This window comes from Salmo trutta, chromosome 33 (genome assembly GCF_901001165.1).
Source record: "Salmo trutta chromosome 33, fSalTru1.1, whole genome shotgun sequence".
NCBI classification, from domain to species: Eukaryota; Metazoa; Chordata; class Actinopteri; order Salmoniformes; family Salmonidae; genus Salmo; species Salmo trutta.
The window spans coordinates 1,650,562-1,668,063 of NC_042989.1; the positions used below are offsets into that span (position 1 = coordinate 1,650,562).

Genomic DNA, 17,502 nt, shown 5'->3' on the forward strand with positions numbered 1-17,502 from the left:
ACATACAATCCTTGAAAAATACCTGCGTTCTGGTAGGTAATTGGTAAACTTCGTATGTTTGCAACCCTAGTTGGATTATTGTGTGCTGCACCTTGAATACACCGAGTACGTTTACATGCACACTAATAAATCGATATTAAACTGTAAACACCTAACTTTGCTTATCTTAATCGGTGTGAGGTCAACATCGAAGTAAGCATATGCTGCTAATTATTTTAAAATTATTAGGACATGTAAACAGCTTAATCAGTGTTCCTATTGTGTATTTGATCTGCACATGTGCCAGCACTGCACCAGTAGCGCAAGCCTATTACAGTAGTGAATGCATACATTTCATAAATTATATATATTTTTTTTGTACTGGCCCCCCGTGGGAATCGAACCGACAACCCTGGCGTTGCACACACCATGCTGGCGTTGCAAACACCATGCTCTACCAACTGAGCCACGCGGGAGACTGTCTTCTCTTGAATTCGCCATTGATTAGATTTGAGCAATATTTCTAACTAGAGAAATGTAATTTAACAGAGGGTCTAACACCTTTCTGTCTCTTCAGTCCAGAGTGCATTGCATGGTGCCGTTACGCGTGTGTCGTGGTAATTATTCTAATCAAAGGAGATACTTTTTTTTTAGAAAAAAAACCACAAAAAAAACAATTGAACTTTATTAATTACTGCAGTATTGGAGCGTTAACGGTCACCCAATGGTGTAGAGTTAAAGCCCAATTAAACAGGATTCGGTTACAACTCATTTATAGTCTGAGTCCTTGTAACAAAGAACAGATACGTGAAATTATACAAAGGTACATTGTGCTCTCACGCAACAGACATCAAGATTTGCATTGCGCCACATAGCTGTCGCTAGTTCATGTACTGCTTGTTTATACAGAAATACTAAGCCCTTACCTCAGAATGATGGAGTCCAGTATTCATCTGCCATATGGGATAAATAAACTGGAGATTGGGTCACCCTGGCACTGACACAGGCACACAGACACTAATCATGGAATGGAATGTTGTTTTATCATCAAGCCATTGTAAATCGACAGTCAGCGTTATATCTCAAACACATGAGTTCTAAGAACCCTATTCTGTTGCCTCTAAGAAAAACAGTGTGAATGTACAAATATATCAATACATTATAATATAAAAGTAATGTTGTAATTCTACGACAAATGTCAGACTACTCTGAGGCACATCGATCTGCAGGTTGAACATTGTGAGAATGTAAATTGGTCGTGCATGGTATTTTGTTCTATACAAGATAAAGGGGGATACCTACTCAGTTGTCCGACTGAATGTATTCAACTGAAATGTGTCTTCCGCATTTAACCCAACCCCTCTGAATCCTAGAGGTGCGGGGGGCTGCCTTAATCGACATCCAAGTCTTCGGTGCCCAGAGAATTGCATTGTGGGTTTCGTAGTCAACTTGCTGAAACACATTTTAACAACGATTTTCACGTTGCTACCAAACTTATTATTAAAAAAAACAAAATGAAACATTTCTTCACAAACATTGTTCACATATTAGTGTTGTGTAACAGCGCATTCGGAAAGTATTCAGACCCCTTGACTTTCTCAACATTTTGTTACGTTACAGCCTTATTCTGTATTAAATAAAACAATTTCCTCCTCAATCTACACACAATACCCCATAATGACAAAGCAAAAACAGGTTTTTCGAAATGTTTGCAAATGTATTAAAAATAATAACTGAAATAACTTAAGTATTCAGACCCTTTGCTATGAGACTCGAACTTGAGCTCACGTGCATCCTGTTTCCATTGATGATCCTTGATGTTTCTACAACTTCATTTGGAGTCCTTCTGTGGTAAATAAAATTGATTTGAACATGATCTGGAAATGCACACACCTCTCTATATAAGGTCCCACAGCACCGGTAGTGCATGTCAGAGCCAAAACCAAGCCATGAGGTCGAAGGAATTGTCCATAGAGCTCCAAGACAGGATTGTGTCTGCACAGATCTGGGGAAGGGTACCAAAAAAAGGATGCAGCATTGAAGGTCCTCAAGAACACAATGGCCTCCATCATTCTTAAATGGAAGTTTGGAACCACCAAGTCTCCTCCTAGAGCTGGCGGCCCGGCCAAACTGCGCAATCGGTGGAGAAGGGCTTTGGTCAGGGAGGTGACATTTACGTCCAGAACGACTTACAAATTGGTGCATTCACCTTATGATATCCAGTGGAACAACCACTTTACAATAGTACATCTATATCTTTTTTTGGGGGGGGGGGGTTAGAAGGATTACTTTATCCTATCCCAGGTGTTCCTTAAAGAGGTGTGGTTTCCAGAAGGACAACCATCTCTGCAGCACTCTACCAGTCAGGCCTTTATGGTGGAGTGGCCAGCCAGAAGCCACTCCTCCAGTAAATGGCACATGACAGCCCACTTGGAGTTTGCCAATAGGCACCTAAAGGACTCTCAGGCCATTTACAAACAAAACTCTCTGGTCTGATGAAACCAAGATTGAATTTTTTTTGGGGGGGGGAGGAGGAGGAGAGTATTTGATCCCCTGCTGATTTTGTATATTTGCCCACTGACAAAGAAATGATCAGTCTATCATTTGAATGGTAGGTTTATTTGAACAGTGAGAGAAAGAATAACAACAAAAAAATCCAGAAACGCATGTCAAAAATGTTATAAATTGATTTGCATTTTAATGAGGGACATAAGTATTTGACTCCCTCTCAATCAGAAAGATTTCTGGCTCCCAGGTGTCTTTTTATACAGGTAACGAGTTGAGATTAGGAGCACACTCTTAAAGGGAGTGCTCCTAATCACAGCTTGTTACCTGTATAAAAGACACCTGTCCACAGAAGCAATCAATCAGATTCCAAACTGTCCACCATGGCCGAGACCAAAGAGCTCTCCAAGGATGTCTGGGACAAGATTGTAGACCTACACAAGGCTGGAATGGGCAACAAGACCATCGCCAAGCAGCTTGGTGAGAAGGTGACAACAGTTGGTGCGATTATTCGCAAATGGAAGAAACACAGAAGAACTGTCAATCTCCCTCGGCCTGGGGCTCCATGCAAGATCTCACCTCGTGGGGTTGCAATGATCATGAGAACGGTGAGGAATCAGCCCAGAACTACACGGGAGGATCTTGTCAATGATCTCAAGGCAGCTGGGACCATAGTCACCAAAAAAACAATTGATAACACACTACGCCGTGAAGGACTGAAATCCTGCAGCGCCCGCAAGGTCCCCCTGCTCAAGAAAGCACATATACATGCCCGTCTGAAGTATGCCAATGAACATTTGAATGATTCAGAGGACAACTGGGTGAAAGTGTTGTGGTCAGATGAGACCAAAATGGAGCTCTTTGGCATCAACTCAACTCGCTGTGTTTGGAGGAGGAGGAATGCTGCCTATGACCCCAAGAAGACCATCCCCACCGTCAAACATTGGAGGTGGAAACATTATGCTTCACCGCATCAAAGGGACGATGGACGGGGCCCATGTACCGTCAAATCTTGGGTGAGAACCTCCTTCCCTCAGCCAGGGCATTGAAAATGTGTCGTGGATGGGTATTCCAGCATGACCATGACCCAAAACACACGGCCAAGGCAACAAAGGAGTGGCTTAAGAAGAAGCACATTAAGGTCCTGGAGTGGCCTAGCCAGTCTCCAGACCTTAATCTCATAGAAAATCTGTGGAGGGAGCTGAAGGTTCGAGTTGCCAAACATCAGCCTCGAAACCTTAATGACTTGGAGAAGATCTGCAAAGAGGAGTGGGACAAAATCCCTCCTGAGATGTGTGCAAACCTGGTGGCCAACTTCAAGAAACGTCTGACCTCTGATTGCCAACAAGGGTTTTGCCACCAAGTGCTAAGTCATGTTTTGCAGAGGGGTCAAATACTTATTTCCCTCATTAAAATGCAAATCATTTTATAACATTTTTGACGTGTTTTTCCTAATAAAAAAAAATAAAAAAATGTATATATGTATATGTATATGTGTATATGTATATGTATATGTGTGTGTATATATGTATGTGTATATGTATATATATATGTATGTGTATATGTGTATATATATGTATGTATGTATATATGTATGTGTATATGTATATATATATGTGTATATATATATATATATGTATGTATGTATGTATGTATGTGTTCTCTTTCACTGTTCAAATAAACTTACCATTAAAATTATAGACTGATCATTTCTTTGTCAGTGGGCAAACGTACAAAATCAGCAAGGGATCAAATACTTTTTTCCCTCACTGTAGTAATGCATGTATTTACGTGTTGAAGGTCTTCCTTCGTTGTGTATCTCTGTTGGACCCTGGCCTTCGTGAAAAGGGTTTGATTGGGCCTTCTCCTTAAGTGTAAGGCTCTGATTGTTCGCTAGAGGTCACGTCTTCTTAGTTGTCTGTTTACTTTCACTCGGTCTAGAAGAGTGGTCTTCTGAGGACAGCTAATCAGCCATGTCGATAATCCCCAGAGGGGTGATGAGCAGTGTCATGACTGTCCTGATCAGGTCAGGGTACAGGAGACCACCACCCTACAGATTATCTCCCAAACCCCCAACAGAGGAGGAGAGATCTAGGGGTCTGAAGATGTGGGGGTTTTATGACACCTCACGCCCATAATAAAACTTAGGCCACAGAGAAATTCCTTTGTCCTAACAATGGAGAACTGACCTCAGAACATTAAACATGCAATAAAGGGACTTTGGAACAATGGTTTCCGTCAGCCACAATGGTGGTCATGACGAGAGGTGGAATATTAAAATGTATGTAACTTTTGTATTTGTTTTTAAAGGTTAAGAGATGACGTTATTATGAAAACATTGTACCTTTAAGAGTTTTCCCAGTATATGCCTGATGTTTATACATTGTACGCTGTTTGGAAAATATCCAAATCAAACAGAATGTTTTGGTAAAGATGAAATGTGAAGTTAGTGTCTAAAATCGGATTTTTAGCCAAATCTAAGCCTTGCCCCCTTTACTTGGTCCGCCCAGAGAATTGCCCTAAAGGCGGTTACACCCACTTCTGACCCGAGGGTATAAGACAGGAGAGTGAAGAATTAACATAGGAGACTAATTGACCCCAAGCTGCAGCTAAGGTCTAACAAAGTCGACGAACCCCAAAACGAAACACAAGGTTGAAGACAAAGAAATCTTTTTCTACACGAGCTACGGACGAGTAGCTGTGTCTAAGCGGGTGAATTCAAGCCGAACCACCCAGCCTCCACTCTCCATTGAATCGTGGTATCGACACCGTTCGGGCCGAAGCTGTGAGCTCTGAGCTACAGAGCTGTCTGTCCTCAGAAGACCCCTTTCAGATCAAGGGTGAGGGATCAGACCATTTAGCCAAGAAGGACACTGACATCGTGAGGACAACCAGAGAGTTGCGCCGGAGAAGTGCGTCATTTAGAAGCCTAAACGACCCACGCGGAGCTTCCCACCTGAGACCTCCAACACGTAATTACATCAATATATTCTGACCCATAAGAGCGGCAGTTCGGGGCAAGGCTAGTTAAATAAGCATGGCTGACAAATGAACCCAAATGTATATTTCTCTCGTGTACTTCCTTTGTTTCTCTCTCTTTTAAATCCCCATTTTGGGTAACACGCGCCATAGTGTATTGGCCCGTTATACTAAGTCCTAATCAATAGCTAGACTGTGTTTTGTGTATGTGTATTTTTATCATCATTTTAGCTTGCTAGTAAATAAATAATCAACTAAGATTGGTGTTGTAAATTCAGTGGTAAAGCCCGGGTCCGTGCAGATTCCCGGATTATACGACGTTCAGATTATGAGACTGTAGAGGAAATTTATTAATTTAGCGACTGTTGTAATCGATATTCTGATATCCTTTGAGTTAATTTGGGAAATAGAAACTCAATCAAAACAATGTTCCCATGGTGCCCCAGGTTAATGAGTTAATAATTGCTTGATTCATTGCTTAATTCATTTAATCACGTAATTATAAACCGTTAATCATTCGATGAGCAACAGTCGTCAGATGAACTAATACAACGTCACGACAGCAGTGTAGTCGACGATAATTGAAGAGAATAACAGGATGGTCTTACTTAAATTCCCTTTCATACATGAAGGGAACATTTTGGCATTTGCTGTATGGTTGATGAGATACTCCATATTGCAAATGTACGGTCCCTTACTAGACGTCCGCGAATGTTTGTAAAATTCGCGGATGGTGGCGGGCTGTGCACCGGGGCCAGATCTTCCGGGACGTCATCGAACAAAGTCTCTCGGATATTCGGTTTCGGTTTTATAACATTTTCAAGTTTTGGTCATTTTTCCGCTGTCCCGGAAAATACCACCAAAGGGCGAATGTAATCATATTGCAAATGTACAAAACATCACCAATCATGACATGGCCTTTTCTCCTAAACGGAAAAGACAAAACTTGGTGAGCATAGGTTTGGCATAATGGGCAGTTGGCCCCGAACAAGATGGCGTCTAGGCCTCAACGCTTTTTGATTTTCCTCTCTAGGGTACATGGGACGAAATCATTTCCCACACTATTCAACAGCCAGTGACAAATCAGAGCGCCAAATTTAAAACCACAAAATATCATAATTCAAAGTTCTCAAACATAGGACTATTGCTCACCATTTCAAAGATAACTCTCGTTAGTCTAACCACATTGTCTGATTTCAAAAAGGCTTTACAGCGAAAGCAAAACATTAGATTATGTCAGGAGAGTACCCTGCCAAAAATAACCACACAGCCATTTTCAAAGCAAGCATATTTGTCACATAAACCAAAACAACAGCTAAATGCAGCACTAACCTTTGATCTTCATCAGATGACACTCCTAGGAGATTGTTATACAATACATGCATGTTTTGTTCAATCAAGTTCATATTTATATCAAAAACAGCTTTTTACATTAGCATGTGATGTTCAGAACTAGCATACCCACCGAAAACTTCAGGTGAATTTAGTAAATTACTCATGAATAACGTTCACAAAATGCATAACTATTTTAAGAATTATAGATACAGAACTCCTTTATGCAATCGCGGTGTCAGATTTTAAAATAGCTTTTCGGCGAAAGCACATTTTGTTATATTCTGAGTACATATCACGGCTCGCTAATTTGACACCCACCAAGTTTGGCCCTCGCCAAACTCCGATTTACTATAAGAAAAATTGGATTACCTTTGCTGTTCTTCGTCAGAATGCACTCCCAGGACTTCTACTTCAACAACAAATGTTGTTTTGGTTCCAAATAATCCATAGTTATATTCAAATAGATCCGTTTTGTTCGTGCGTTCAGGTCAGTATCCGAAGGGTGACGCGCGAGCACATTTCATGACAAAAAAATGCGAAATATTCCATTACCGTACTTCGAAGCATGTCAAACGCTGTTTAAAATCAATTTTTATGCAATTTTTCTCGTAAAATAGCGATAATATTCCAACCGGGCAACGTTGTATTCATTCAAAGGCTGAAAGAAAAAAATGGAGTAGTCTCGTGGACGCGCATCTCCAGTGTCACTGTTCCCAGCCTGACCACTCACAAACAGAGCTCCTAAACTTCGCCCAGAGACTGCAGACACCCCATTACACTTTCTGATGCCTTCTGAGAGCCAATGGAAGCCTTCGAAAATGTCACGTTACAGCAGAGATGCTGTATTTTTGATAGAGATGCCACAGAAGGAGAACAATTTGTCAGACAGGGCACTTCCTGTATGGAATCTTCTCAGGTTTTGGCCTGCCATATGAGTTCTGTTATACTCAGACGCCATTCAAACAGTTTTCGGAACTTTAGAGTGTTTTCTATCCAAATCTACTAATTATATGCATATTCTCGTTTCTGGGCAAGAGTAGTAACCAGTTTAAATCAGGTACGTTTTTTTATCCGGCCGTGCAAATACTGCCCACTAGCCCCAACAGGTTAAGGCCATTTTTCTGGGACTAAAGGTCAAAAACAAAAATGGAGTGCTAATTTGTCCACTTCACATCAAAGTACATGAACCTACGGTGTCAGGAAAAAAAGAACCAGCCATTTATCTATCGTAATTTAACTTCTTGGGGCTATGTGGGACGTTAGCGTGCCCCCCGTGGCGCACCCTATCAACAGTAGGTGCATTTCAAGAGCGGCAAATTTGAAACCAAATAAATGTCAAAATTCAGATTTCTCAAACATACAACTAACTTACAGCCTTTGAAAGATAAACATCTCCTTAATCTAACCACGTTTTCCGATTTCAAAAAGGTTTTACGGGGAAAGCATAAAGTTAGGTTATGTTAGGAGAGTACATTGAAAATAGCTGTGTGTAATGCATTTTCGATTCAAAGACAGGCGTCACCAAAACCATAAAATCAGCTAAAATTATGCACTAACCTTTTACAATCACCATCAGATGACACTCCTAGGACATTATGTTAGACAATGCATGCATTTTTAGTTCTATCAAGTTCATATTTATATCTAAATACAGCGTTTTACTATGGCGTTGATGTTCAGGAAATCGTTTCCCTCCAATACCGGCAGTCAAGTCATGACAACAAAATAATTAATTAATATTAGAAAACATTGGTAAAATATTATATTGTCATTCAAAGAATTATAGATTTACATCTCTTGAACGCAATGGACTTGCCAGATTTAAAATTAACCTTACTGGGAAATCACACTTTGCAATAATCTGAGCACTGCGCCAGAAAAATACACATTGCGATACAGACTAACCGCCATGTTGGAGAGATCTAAAATCGAAAATACTATGTAAATAATCCATTACCTTTGATTCTCTTCATCAGATGTCACTTCCAAAGAGTCCCAGGTCCATAACGAATGTAGTTTTGTTCAAAAAAGCTCATCATTTATGTCCAAAAACCTCCGTGTTGTAGCACATGATCTAAGCCAGCCGGACTTCACTTCACTTCAAGAACGGAAAAAATATATTTCCGTTCGTTCAAACATGTCAAACGTTGTATCGCATAAATCATTAGGGCCTTTTTTAACCAGAACATGAATAAAATTCAAGGCGGACCATTGGGTTCTCTTTTAAAACGTTTCGGAATGAGAGTACCCACCATCAACTCGCGCGCCAGGTGAGTAATGGGCCATCACGTTCCATGACTCTTATTCGGTCAGATCTCAGAGTAGAATACTCAAAACACTTTGTAAAGGCTGGGGACATCTTGTGGAAGCAATAGGAAGTGCCAGAATATTCCTAACCCCCTTTGTTTTTCAATGGCATAGGCTCAAAGTCAATTCAACACATCAGGTATCCACTTCCTGTCAGAATCTGTCTCAGGGTTTTGCCTGCCAAATGAGTTCTGTTATACTCACAGACACCATTCAAACAGTTTTTGAAACTTTAGGGTGTTTTCTATCCAAACCTGAACAATAATATGCATATTCTAGCTTCTGAGTTGGTGTAATAGGCAGTTAAAAATGGGCACATTTTTTCAAAAATTCTCAATACTGCCCCCTATACCCTAACAGGTTAAGAGAAATCGTACAATGTACAATTGGTGATGTTCAAAAAAACCTTTTTTTCCCCCTCAAGTTACAGATCCAGTTGCAGCGTGTTCAGATGAATCCGTTAAGGTGGGTTTCGGAGCGCTGCGAGATTTTCTGTGATTTTCTAAAATAACAAACCACTCGTTCAACCCTTTTGTAAATAAGTCGGTTCTTAACGTAACGACTTAACTCAATATTCTATAAGAGCCTACCCCAAGGAGGATATGTGTTCACTTTCAGCTTCCTGTGTCAACCGGAAGTGCCTTTAAAATGGTGTCAAAGGTCAGATCTTTTGAAAACTTCATATGTGTGATTAGGCAACCCACATGAACTGTAAATCAGTCATTTCTCCCAACAGATGTCAAAGAAAAGCTCACACACACACACAGCAAGGATGGAGTGACAGAGTGCGGTGCTTAAAGACACACAGAGCCTGCAATGGCATTACCATTATCTCCCCAGTTCAACGAGATGTCCCGCTTGACCGTAGCTCGCTCGGTCTGAGCGCAGCGACCGTGAGGAAAAAGTAGGCCCATAATGAAGCCTGGCCCTACATTTCAAGTGCTTTTGGGTGACAGCTAGAGAACCGTTAGGGTTAGAAGCACAATTCGACCTCAGGAACGTTCCTGAGGTCCTCCCGATCTGTGCAAGCCTAACCTTGACCGCGTGGAATTAACCCTTTAACAGTGGAAAGGTGTTTACATCAAACAGTTGTCAATGACTTCTCTCCCCATAGGAATACATTGCCTGCTCCCCTTAATTCAACCTGAAGCCTATGTGGGTTATGAATGCCTTATGAACCTGTCTTTGATGACAATTCATCAGGCCGCTATGAGGTCTACCTGTGTTGATTCTAAGCTTCCTGGAGCAACCGGAAGTGGTTAAATTCACCCTAAAGGTGTTTTGATGTACCTAACCTGCAGTTTGTGAAAATCACTGCATTCAACCCTGTGTAAATCAGTAAATTCTTAACGTAAAGACTTTAAACTCAGGATTCTGTAAAAGCCTACCCCAATGAGGATTTGTGTTTACTTTTAGCTTCCTGTGCCAACCGGAAGTGCCTTAAATTGGGGTAACAGTGGCTTGTTCGAAGGCTTAAAAAAGTCACATCTTTCCAAAACTTGAAATGTGTGATTCGGCAACCCTCAATCAGTCATTTATCCCATCAGATTTCCAAGAAAAACACACACACACACACACACAGAGCCTGCAATAGTTATTATTTTTGTTCGAACTGTCAAAGAACCGTCAGACTTAGAGCTCTGAAACTTTAGAAACCTGTTCTAGAGCTCAAGTCGATGGTGAGTTATGTGGCTCTAGAAGGTTCTCAGACCGAGAAACAGCCTCGTACATTTGCAATAACTTCAATTAATTTTGACATCACGAAAATGACGACATTTAGAAATGTCCTAGAGTCGCAAGACTAGGTGCATTGAAACCGCCTCGGCCCATATAGATGGACCCCAACATTTCTGTCCGATAGCTCATTCAAGGACCCCGTAGCAATGCCCGGAAAAAGTGGTTTTCAGTACCAATTAAGGTCATTGCTCGGGCACCGAATGACCTATCGAGCCAAAACCCGGGATTTGGGGTCGCCTCACATAGGCCTACACATAAAGTCAGAGCTGGACCCGCAGCTAGAACGTAACTACGTGTTTTATGTTTTTATTTTGCTTTAAACAGAAGGCGCTGTGAATTATGGGCCTGCTCTGAAATATGTGGTAGTTGGCTTATAATCGAGTTGGAAAAAGTGGGTCTGGTGTCAGTTTGTATCAGTTTGGTGTCAGAATGGTATCTAATTGACTGATGGACGCTGACTTGCTGGGAGACTTTTGTACATTTGCAATATGTTTAAACAGTGATAGACCATCACCAAAATGACATTCTGAAATCAACACCAACAAGCGATGGAGAGGTCCCGTGTGGCTCAGTTGGTAGAGCATGGTGTTTGCAACGCCAGGGTTGTGGGTTCGCTTCCCACGGGGGACCAGTACGGAGAAAAAAAAAATGAAATGTATGTATTCACTACTGTAAGTCACTCTGGATAACAGCGTCTGCTAAATGACTAAAATGTAAAATGTAAAATGAACCAGAATCACTGCCCGGCCATCCCGAGTTCATCGGGCCAGTCAATTTTGCGTTTCTGCAGTATTTTTGAGCATGTCAAATTTGTGATGGTAAATGCCCATTGAAACATATTGCAAATGGACAGCCGTACACCTGGTGATTGGAATGGGTTATCAGAAGCACATTTTTAACCTCTGGGCTAGGTGGCACCAAATCGTCCCACCTACGTAACAGCCAGTTGAATCCTGTGGCGCGATTTTTAAATACCTTCGAAATGCTATTACTTCAATTTCTCAAACATATGACTTTACATCTATTTAAGGACAAGTAAAAACAAATATGACAAAAGTATGTTCATACAGTTCTTATACATGTATAATTAGAAAAGAAATTGAAATAATTTTGAAAAACTGTCCAGAAAGCACTTTTTTAAGGGGGTGATGCGTTTTTGATTTTTTCTTCTTCATATTTTCAAAATTTTACTCTTGGGTCTTGACTTGTGTTACATTTGCAATAAGAACATTTACGGTGGAGCGCGCTCGCCATCTATTGGATTTTTTCTGTGTGACACTTGGCATTTGCCATATGACATTTGCAATATGTTTTGAATGAAACGGCGTCCAAATGAGTGGTATTGTACATCGTGTATATGTTTCGTACGGTGCCAATAAGATCCCATTCATTTTTGTCCATTTCAGGGGGGTCTTCCCTTACTTAGATACATTACTTAGAATAGCTACTCAACCTTAACATTGATTGGGTGTGGCTCAGTTGGTAGAGCATGGTGTTTGCAACGTGTTTGCAACGCCAGGGTTGTGGGTTCGATTCCCACGGGGGACCAGTACGCGAATTCTTTTTTATGAAATGTATGCAATCACTACTGTAAGTTGCTCTGGATAATAGCGTCTGCTAAATGACTAAAAAGTAAAAAATGATTGTTAGAGGCAACACCTAGTGTTGATTTTCAGGGTTGTGACCATTGGAGATCTAGCTGCAGCTTGAGTCCTAGTCTGCTATGTTAATTCTTAACTCAGTCTTTTACACACTTGGGTAAAAAAAGGGTGTTTTCTGTCATTCTGGCACGCTCTCTGAGCTCCCTCGGGCATGGCTAGTTCCTTGCAAAGTATCATCAAAACTGTGTCTTGTTAGAAAGGAACATGAATTTAGTTATCTTAACAAAAATATTTTCTTCATCCTTTATTTCCTACACAACAGAAATGATGTAAACCTGACATAGTGTGAAAGCTCTTTTAAAAGTGGTATAAAAAAATATTGTAACTTAATGACATCACAAAATAGTCATCTCTCGTCATTCCCCACATTCAGATGTTGAAAATATTGTCCCAGTTTTTGGGCGGCAAAATCTTCTGTAACAGTGAATCCAATACTAGAGACCAAAGGAGTCGTCTGCTGCATGCAATTTACGATTGGTGTGAGCTCATAAAACCCACACACCAATTCCTCCTCCCTTCTGTGGGTGAGAGGGCCCAGTAGACATTAATCCATTTTAACCTGATCTTTGGATCCTCACAGGAGAGTCATGACCATATCATCCCTCATTTGACCACTTCCGTATTGAGCGAGTCACTGGTACTGCCTGCTTTAGTTTTTCCTTGTAAGCAGGAATCCGGAAGATAGAATTATGGTCAGATTTGCCAAATGGAGGGCTAGGGAGAGCTTTGTGTGCGTCTCTGTGTGTGGAGTAAAGGTGGTCTAGAGTTTTTTTTTATTAATTTTTTGTAATAATTTTTTTCCCTCTGGCTGCACATGTGATATGCTGGTTAAATTAGGCACAATGGATTTAAGTTTTCCTGCATTAAAGTCCCCGGCCACTAGGAGCGCCACTTCTGGATGTGCTTTTTCTTGTTTTGCTTATGGCTTTATACAGTTGTTTGAGTGCAGTCTTAGTGCCAGCATCAGTTTGTGGTGGTAAATAGACGGCTGCGAATAATATACATGACAACTCTCTTGGTAGATAGTGTGGTCTACAGCTTATCATGAGGTACTCTACCTCAGGTGAGCAATACCTCGAGACTTCTTTAACATTAGACATCGCGCACCAGCTGTTATTGACAAATAGACACACACCCCTGCCCCTCGTCTTACCAGACGTAGCTGTTCTGTCCTGCTGATGCATAGAAAACCCAGCCAGCTCTGTATTATTCTTGTCGTCGTTCAGCCACGTTTCGGTGCAACATAAGATTTTACAGTATTTATTGTCCCGTTGGTAGGGTAGTTTTAATCATAGATTATCCATTTTATTTTCCAATGATTGCACGTTGGCCAATAGTACAGATGGTAGTGGAGGTTTACTCACTCGCCTACGAATTTGCAGAAGGCCCAACCTCCGCCCCCTCTTTCTGCATCTTTTCTTCAAGCAAATGACAGGGATTTGGGCCTGGTCTCGAAAGTAGTATGTCCTTTGCATCAGACTCATTAAAGATAAAATCTTTGAGTAATCGCTGTTCTGATGTCCAGAAGTTATTTTTGAGACTGTACTGTAGCAGCAACATTATGTACAAAATAAGTTAAAAATAACGCAAACAAACAAATTAGCACAGTTGGTTAGGAGTAGAGGTCGACCGATTAATCGGCATGGCCGTTTTTAATTAGGGTCGATTTTCAAGTTTTCATAACAACCGGTAATTGCCATTTTTGGACGCCGATTATGGCCAATTTTACTTTGCAATCCATGAGGAGACTGCGTGGCAGGCTGACCACCTGTTACGCGAGTGCAGCAAGGAGCCAAGGTAAGTTGCTAGCTAGCATTAAACTTAACTTATAAAAAAACGATCAAGCTTAACATAATCACTAGTTAACTACACATGGTTGATGCTATTACTAGGTTAACTAGCATGTTTTGCATTGCATATAATCAATGCGGTGCCTGTTAATTTATCATCGAATCACAGCCTACTTTGCCAAACGGGATGATTTAACAAAAGCGCATTGCTGAAAACAGCATAATCTTTGCACAAATGTACCTAACCATAAACATCAATGCCTTTTTTAAAATCAATACACAAGTATATATTTTTTTAAACCTGCATATTTAGTTAAAATAAATTCATGTTAGCAGGCAATATTAACTAGGGAAATTGTGTCACTTCTCTTGTGTTCTGTGCAAGCAGAGTCAGGGTATATGCAGCAGTTTGGGTCGCCTGACCATTTCTTCCTAACAAAGACCGTAATTAATTTGCCAGAATTTTACATAATTATGACAATACATTGAACGTTGTGCAATGTAACACCAATATTTTGACTGTTCCGTATTTCACTGAAAGAATAAACGTTTTGTTTTTGAATTGATAGTTTCCGGATTTGACCATATTAATGACCTAAGGCTCGTATTTCTGTGTGTTTTATTATATTATAATTAAGTATGATTTGATAGAGCAGTCTGACTGAGCGGTGGTAGGCAGCAGCAGGCTCGTAAACATTCATTCAAACAGCACTTTCCTGCGTTGGCCAGCAGCTCTTCGCAATGCTTGAAGCACAGCATAGTTTATGACTTCAAGCCTATCAACTATCGAGATTAGGCTGGCAATACTTTAGTGCCTATAAGAACATCCAATAGTCAAAGTTATATGAAATACAAATGGTATAGAGAGAAATAGTCCTAAAACTTCTTAACTGGGAATATTGGAGACTCATGTTAAAAGGAACCACGAGCTTTCATATGTTCTCATGTTCTGAGCAAGGCACTTAAACGTTAGCTTTTTAACATGGCACACATTGCACTTTTACTTTCTTGTCCAACACTGTGTTTTTGCATTACTTAAACCAAATTGAACATGTTTCATTTATTTGAGACTAAATAGATGTATTTATGTATTATATTAAGTTAAAATAAGTGTCCATTCAGTTTTGTTGTAATTGTCATTATTACAAATCTATATATAAAAATTGGCCTTTAAAAAATAATAATAATCGGTACCGGCTTTTTTTGTGTCCTCCAATAATCGGTATCGGCGATGAAAAATCATAATCGGTCGACTTCTAGTTAGGAGCCTGTAAAACAGCAGCCATCCCCTCCAGTGTCATTCAGTTGTAATAGCCAGCTTACTAGCGATAAACATTAGCAGCTAACAATATTTATTTGAGCCACAACTTGCAAAGAAAAGACAAACTAGCAGACAGTAAGATACATAAACTAATAGTTTAATTATGGAACGCTTGTGGAAAGCAGCATGTCATCAACATCTTGTTGCATCCATCTGACCATGCAGACTGCAGAATGAATGGCAAGGAAGTGCTTGTAACTCGGGTCGAGCAACTGCTCTCTCTTTGAGTGACGGGGCATGGCTTGGTGTGGGAATCGGCAAGCAGCCGGGGGAGAGAGAGACAATTTAATCAGCAAACGGAGTAAACCATAAAAACTGAAATTACATGCGTCTGATGATACATTGGAATTATACAATGACTGAGGTTAAAGTGCAGACTGTCAGCTTTAATTTGAGTGTATTTTCATCCACTTCTACATTAATGTGGATGCTTACATGATTACGGATAGTCCTGAATGAATCGTGAATAATGATGAGTGAGAAAGTTAGACACACACATCATTCCCCCAAGACATGCTAACCTAACAGGGGAGGTTAGCTTTTTGTTTGGGGGGGGGGGGGGGTGGTGTGTATGATTCATTCCGGACTATCCGTAATCATGATAGCATCCACATTAATGTAGAAGTGTTTAGAAACATTCTATTCTTCTTTACAATAAAAGTGACTCCAGATTGACACAATACATTGTTTACCATTAATTTATATTGGGCACAAAATAATCTGAAACATAACCAAAACAAACAGCAAATGCATCCAACAAGTTTGTAGTCACAAGCTTGATGTAATCATTGCGTATGAGGAATATGGGACCAAATACAGCACTTTTTACTACTTTAATACACAAGTGAATTTGTTCCTTTACTTTTGGTCCCCTAAAATGGGGGGGAGAGACTATGTACAAAACGTGCTGTAATTTCCAAACGTTTCACCCAATATTTATGAAAATACCCTCAAATTAAAGCTGACAGTCAGCACTTTAACCTCATAGTTGTATGAAGTGCTGGAGTACAGAGCCAAAACAACATTTTGTCACTCTACCAATACTTTTGGAGCTCACTGTATGTTGTGAGAATATTGTTGTGAACTGACGTGGGCCTTGAAATGCAAGAGTTCAGGATGAGCTTTTATTCCCTGCTACCAGAAACCTCTTGACATACTACACTAATTCCGTCACTGTAGCCCACCTCTCTGCTGTGATCTGTGCTTTTGTTTGAGAGCGAGACATAGGACCAGGTGATGCTGATGGGTCGTGTAGAGTTTACCTTAGATACTTTGTATGAATTTGGCTTCTTTGAGAGAATAATCCGTTCGGTTTTTTTTCTGAGTAAAGACAATGCAGAGCTGACTTCCATCTCGTTTCTGCCGCATCGATCCACCTCATTAGCCTCTTCTGAAGCTGAACTCGACGCAGCTCAGATTCTTATAATTCCTTTCAACAGATTCTCCCTTTTTTAGCAAATGGTGAAATTACCGGGGATAGAGTATGAAAGGGGGTTTATTTTGAAAGGGAGGATGGTTGCGGAGGCTTGTGAGACTTCTGAGGTGAATTCAGTGTGAGAGTGTAGAAGCGGAGGGGGATAAAAGCTAGTGCTTAAAGGGCTAACGTGACAGCCACGGTGTAAACACTTTAGCTCTGCCTCTCCAGATACCTGACCCATACAAGACCTCTGTTAGCTTCTTCTACACTACTCCTCTCTCTCTCTCTCACACACACACAACTGCACACTTCTTTTCACACTCTGTTTCTCCTATTGTCACACCGACTCAGTCATCCCATGTATCCCATAATGTCTCTCTCTACCCCTTCTTCTCTCTCACACATTCTCTTCCTAACTCTCTCTCTCTATGCACGCATCAGAATGCAATTTTTAAACCTTCAAAGATTTTC

General features: G+C 40.6%; 1 protein-coding gene across 1 annotated transcript in view; it reads left to right on the forward strand.

Annotated features, from left to right (window-relative positions):
* The window catches only part of LOC115172201 (uncharacterized aarF domain-containing protein kinase 1-like), a 78,403-nt gene that overhangs the window by 23,222 nt on the left and 37,679 nt on the right, over nt 1–17,502 (forward strand). The gene's annotated exons all lie outside the window — the stretch shown is intronic.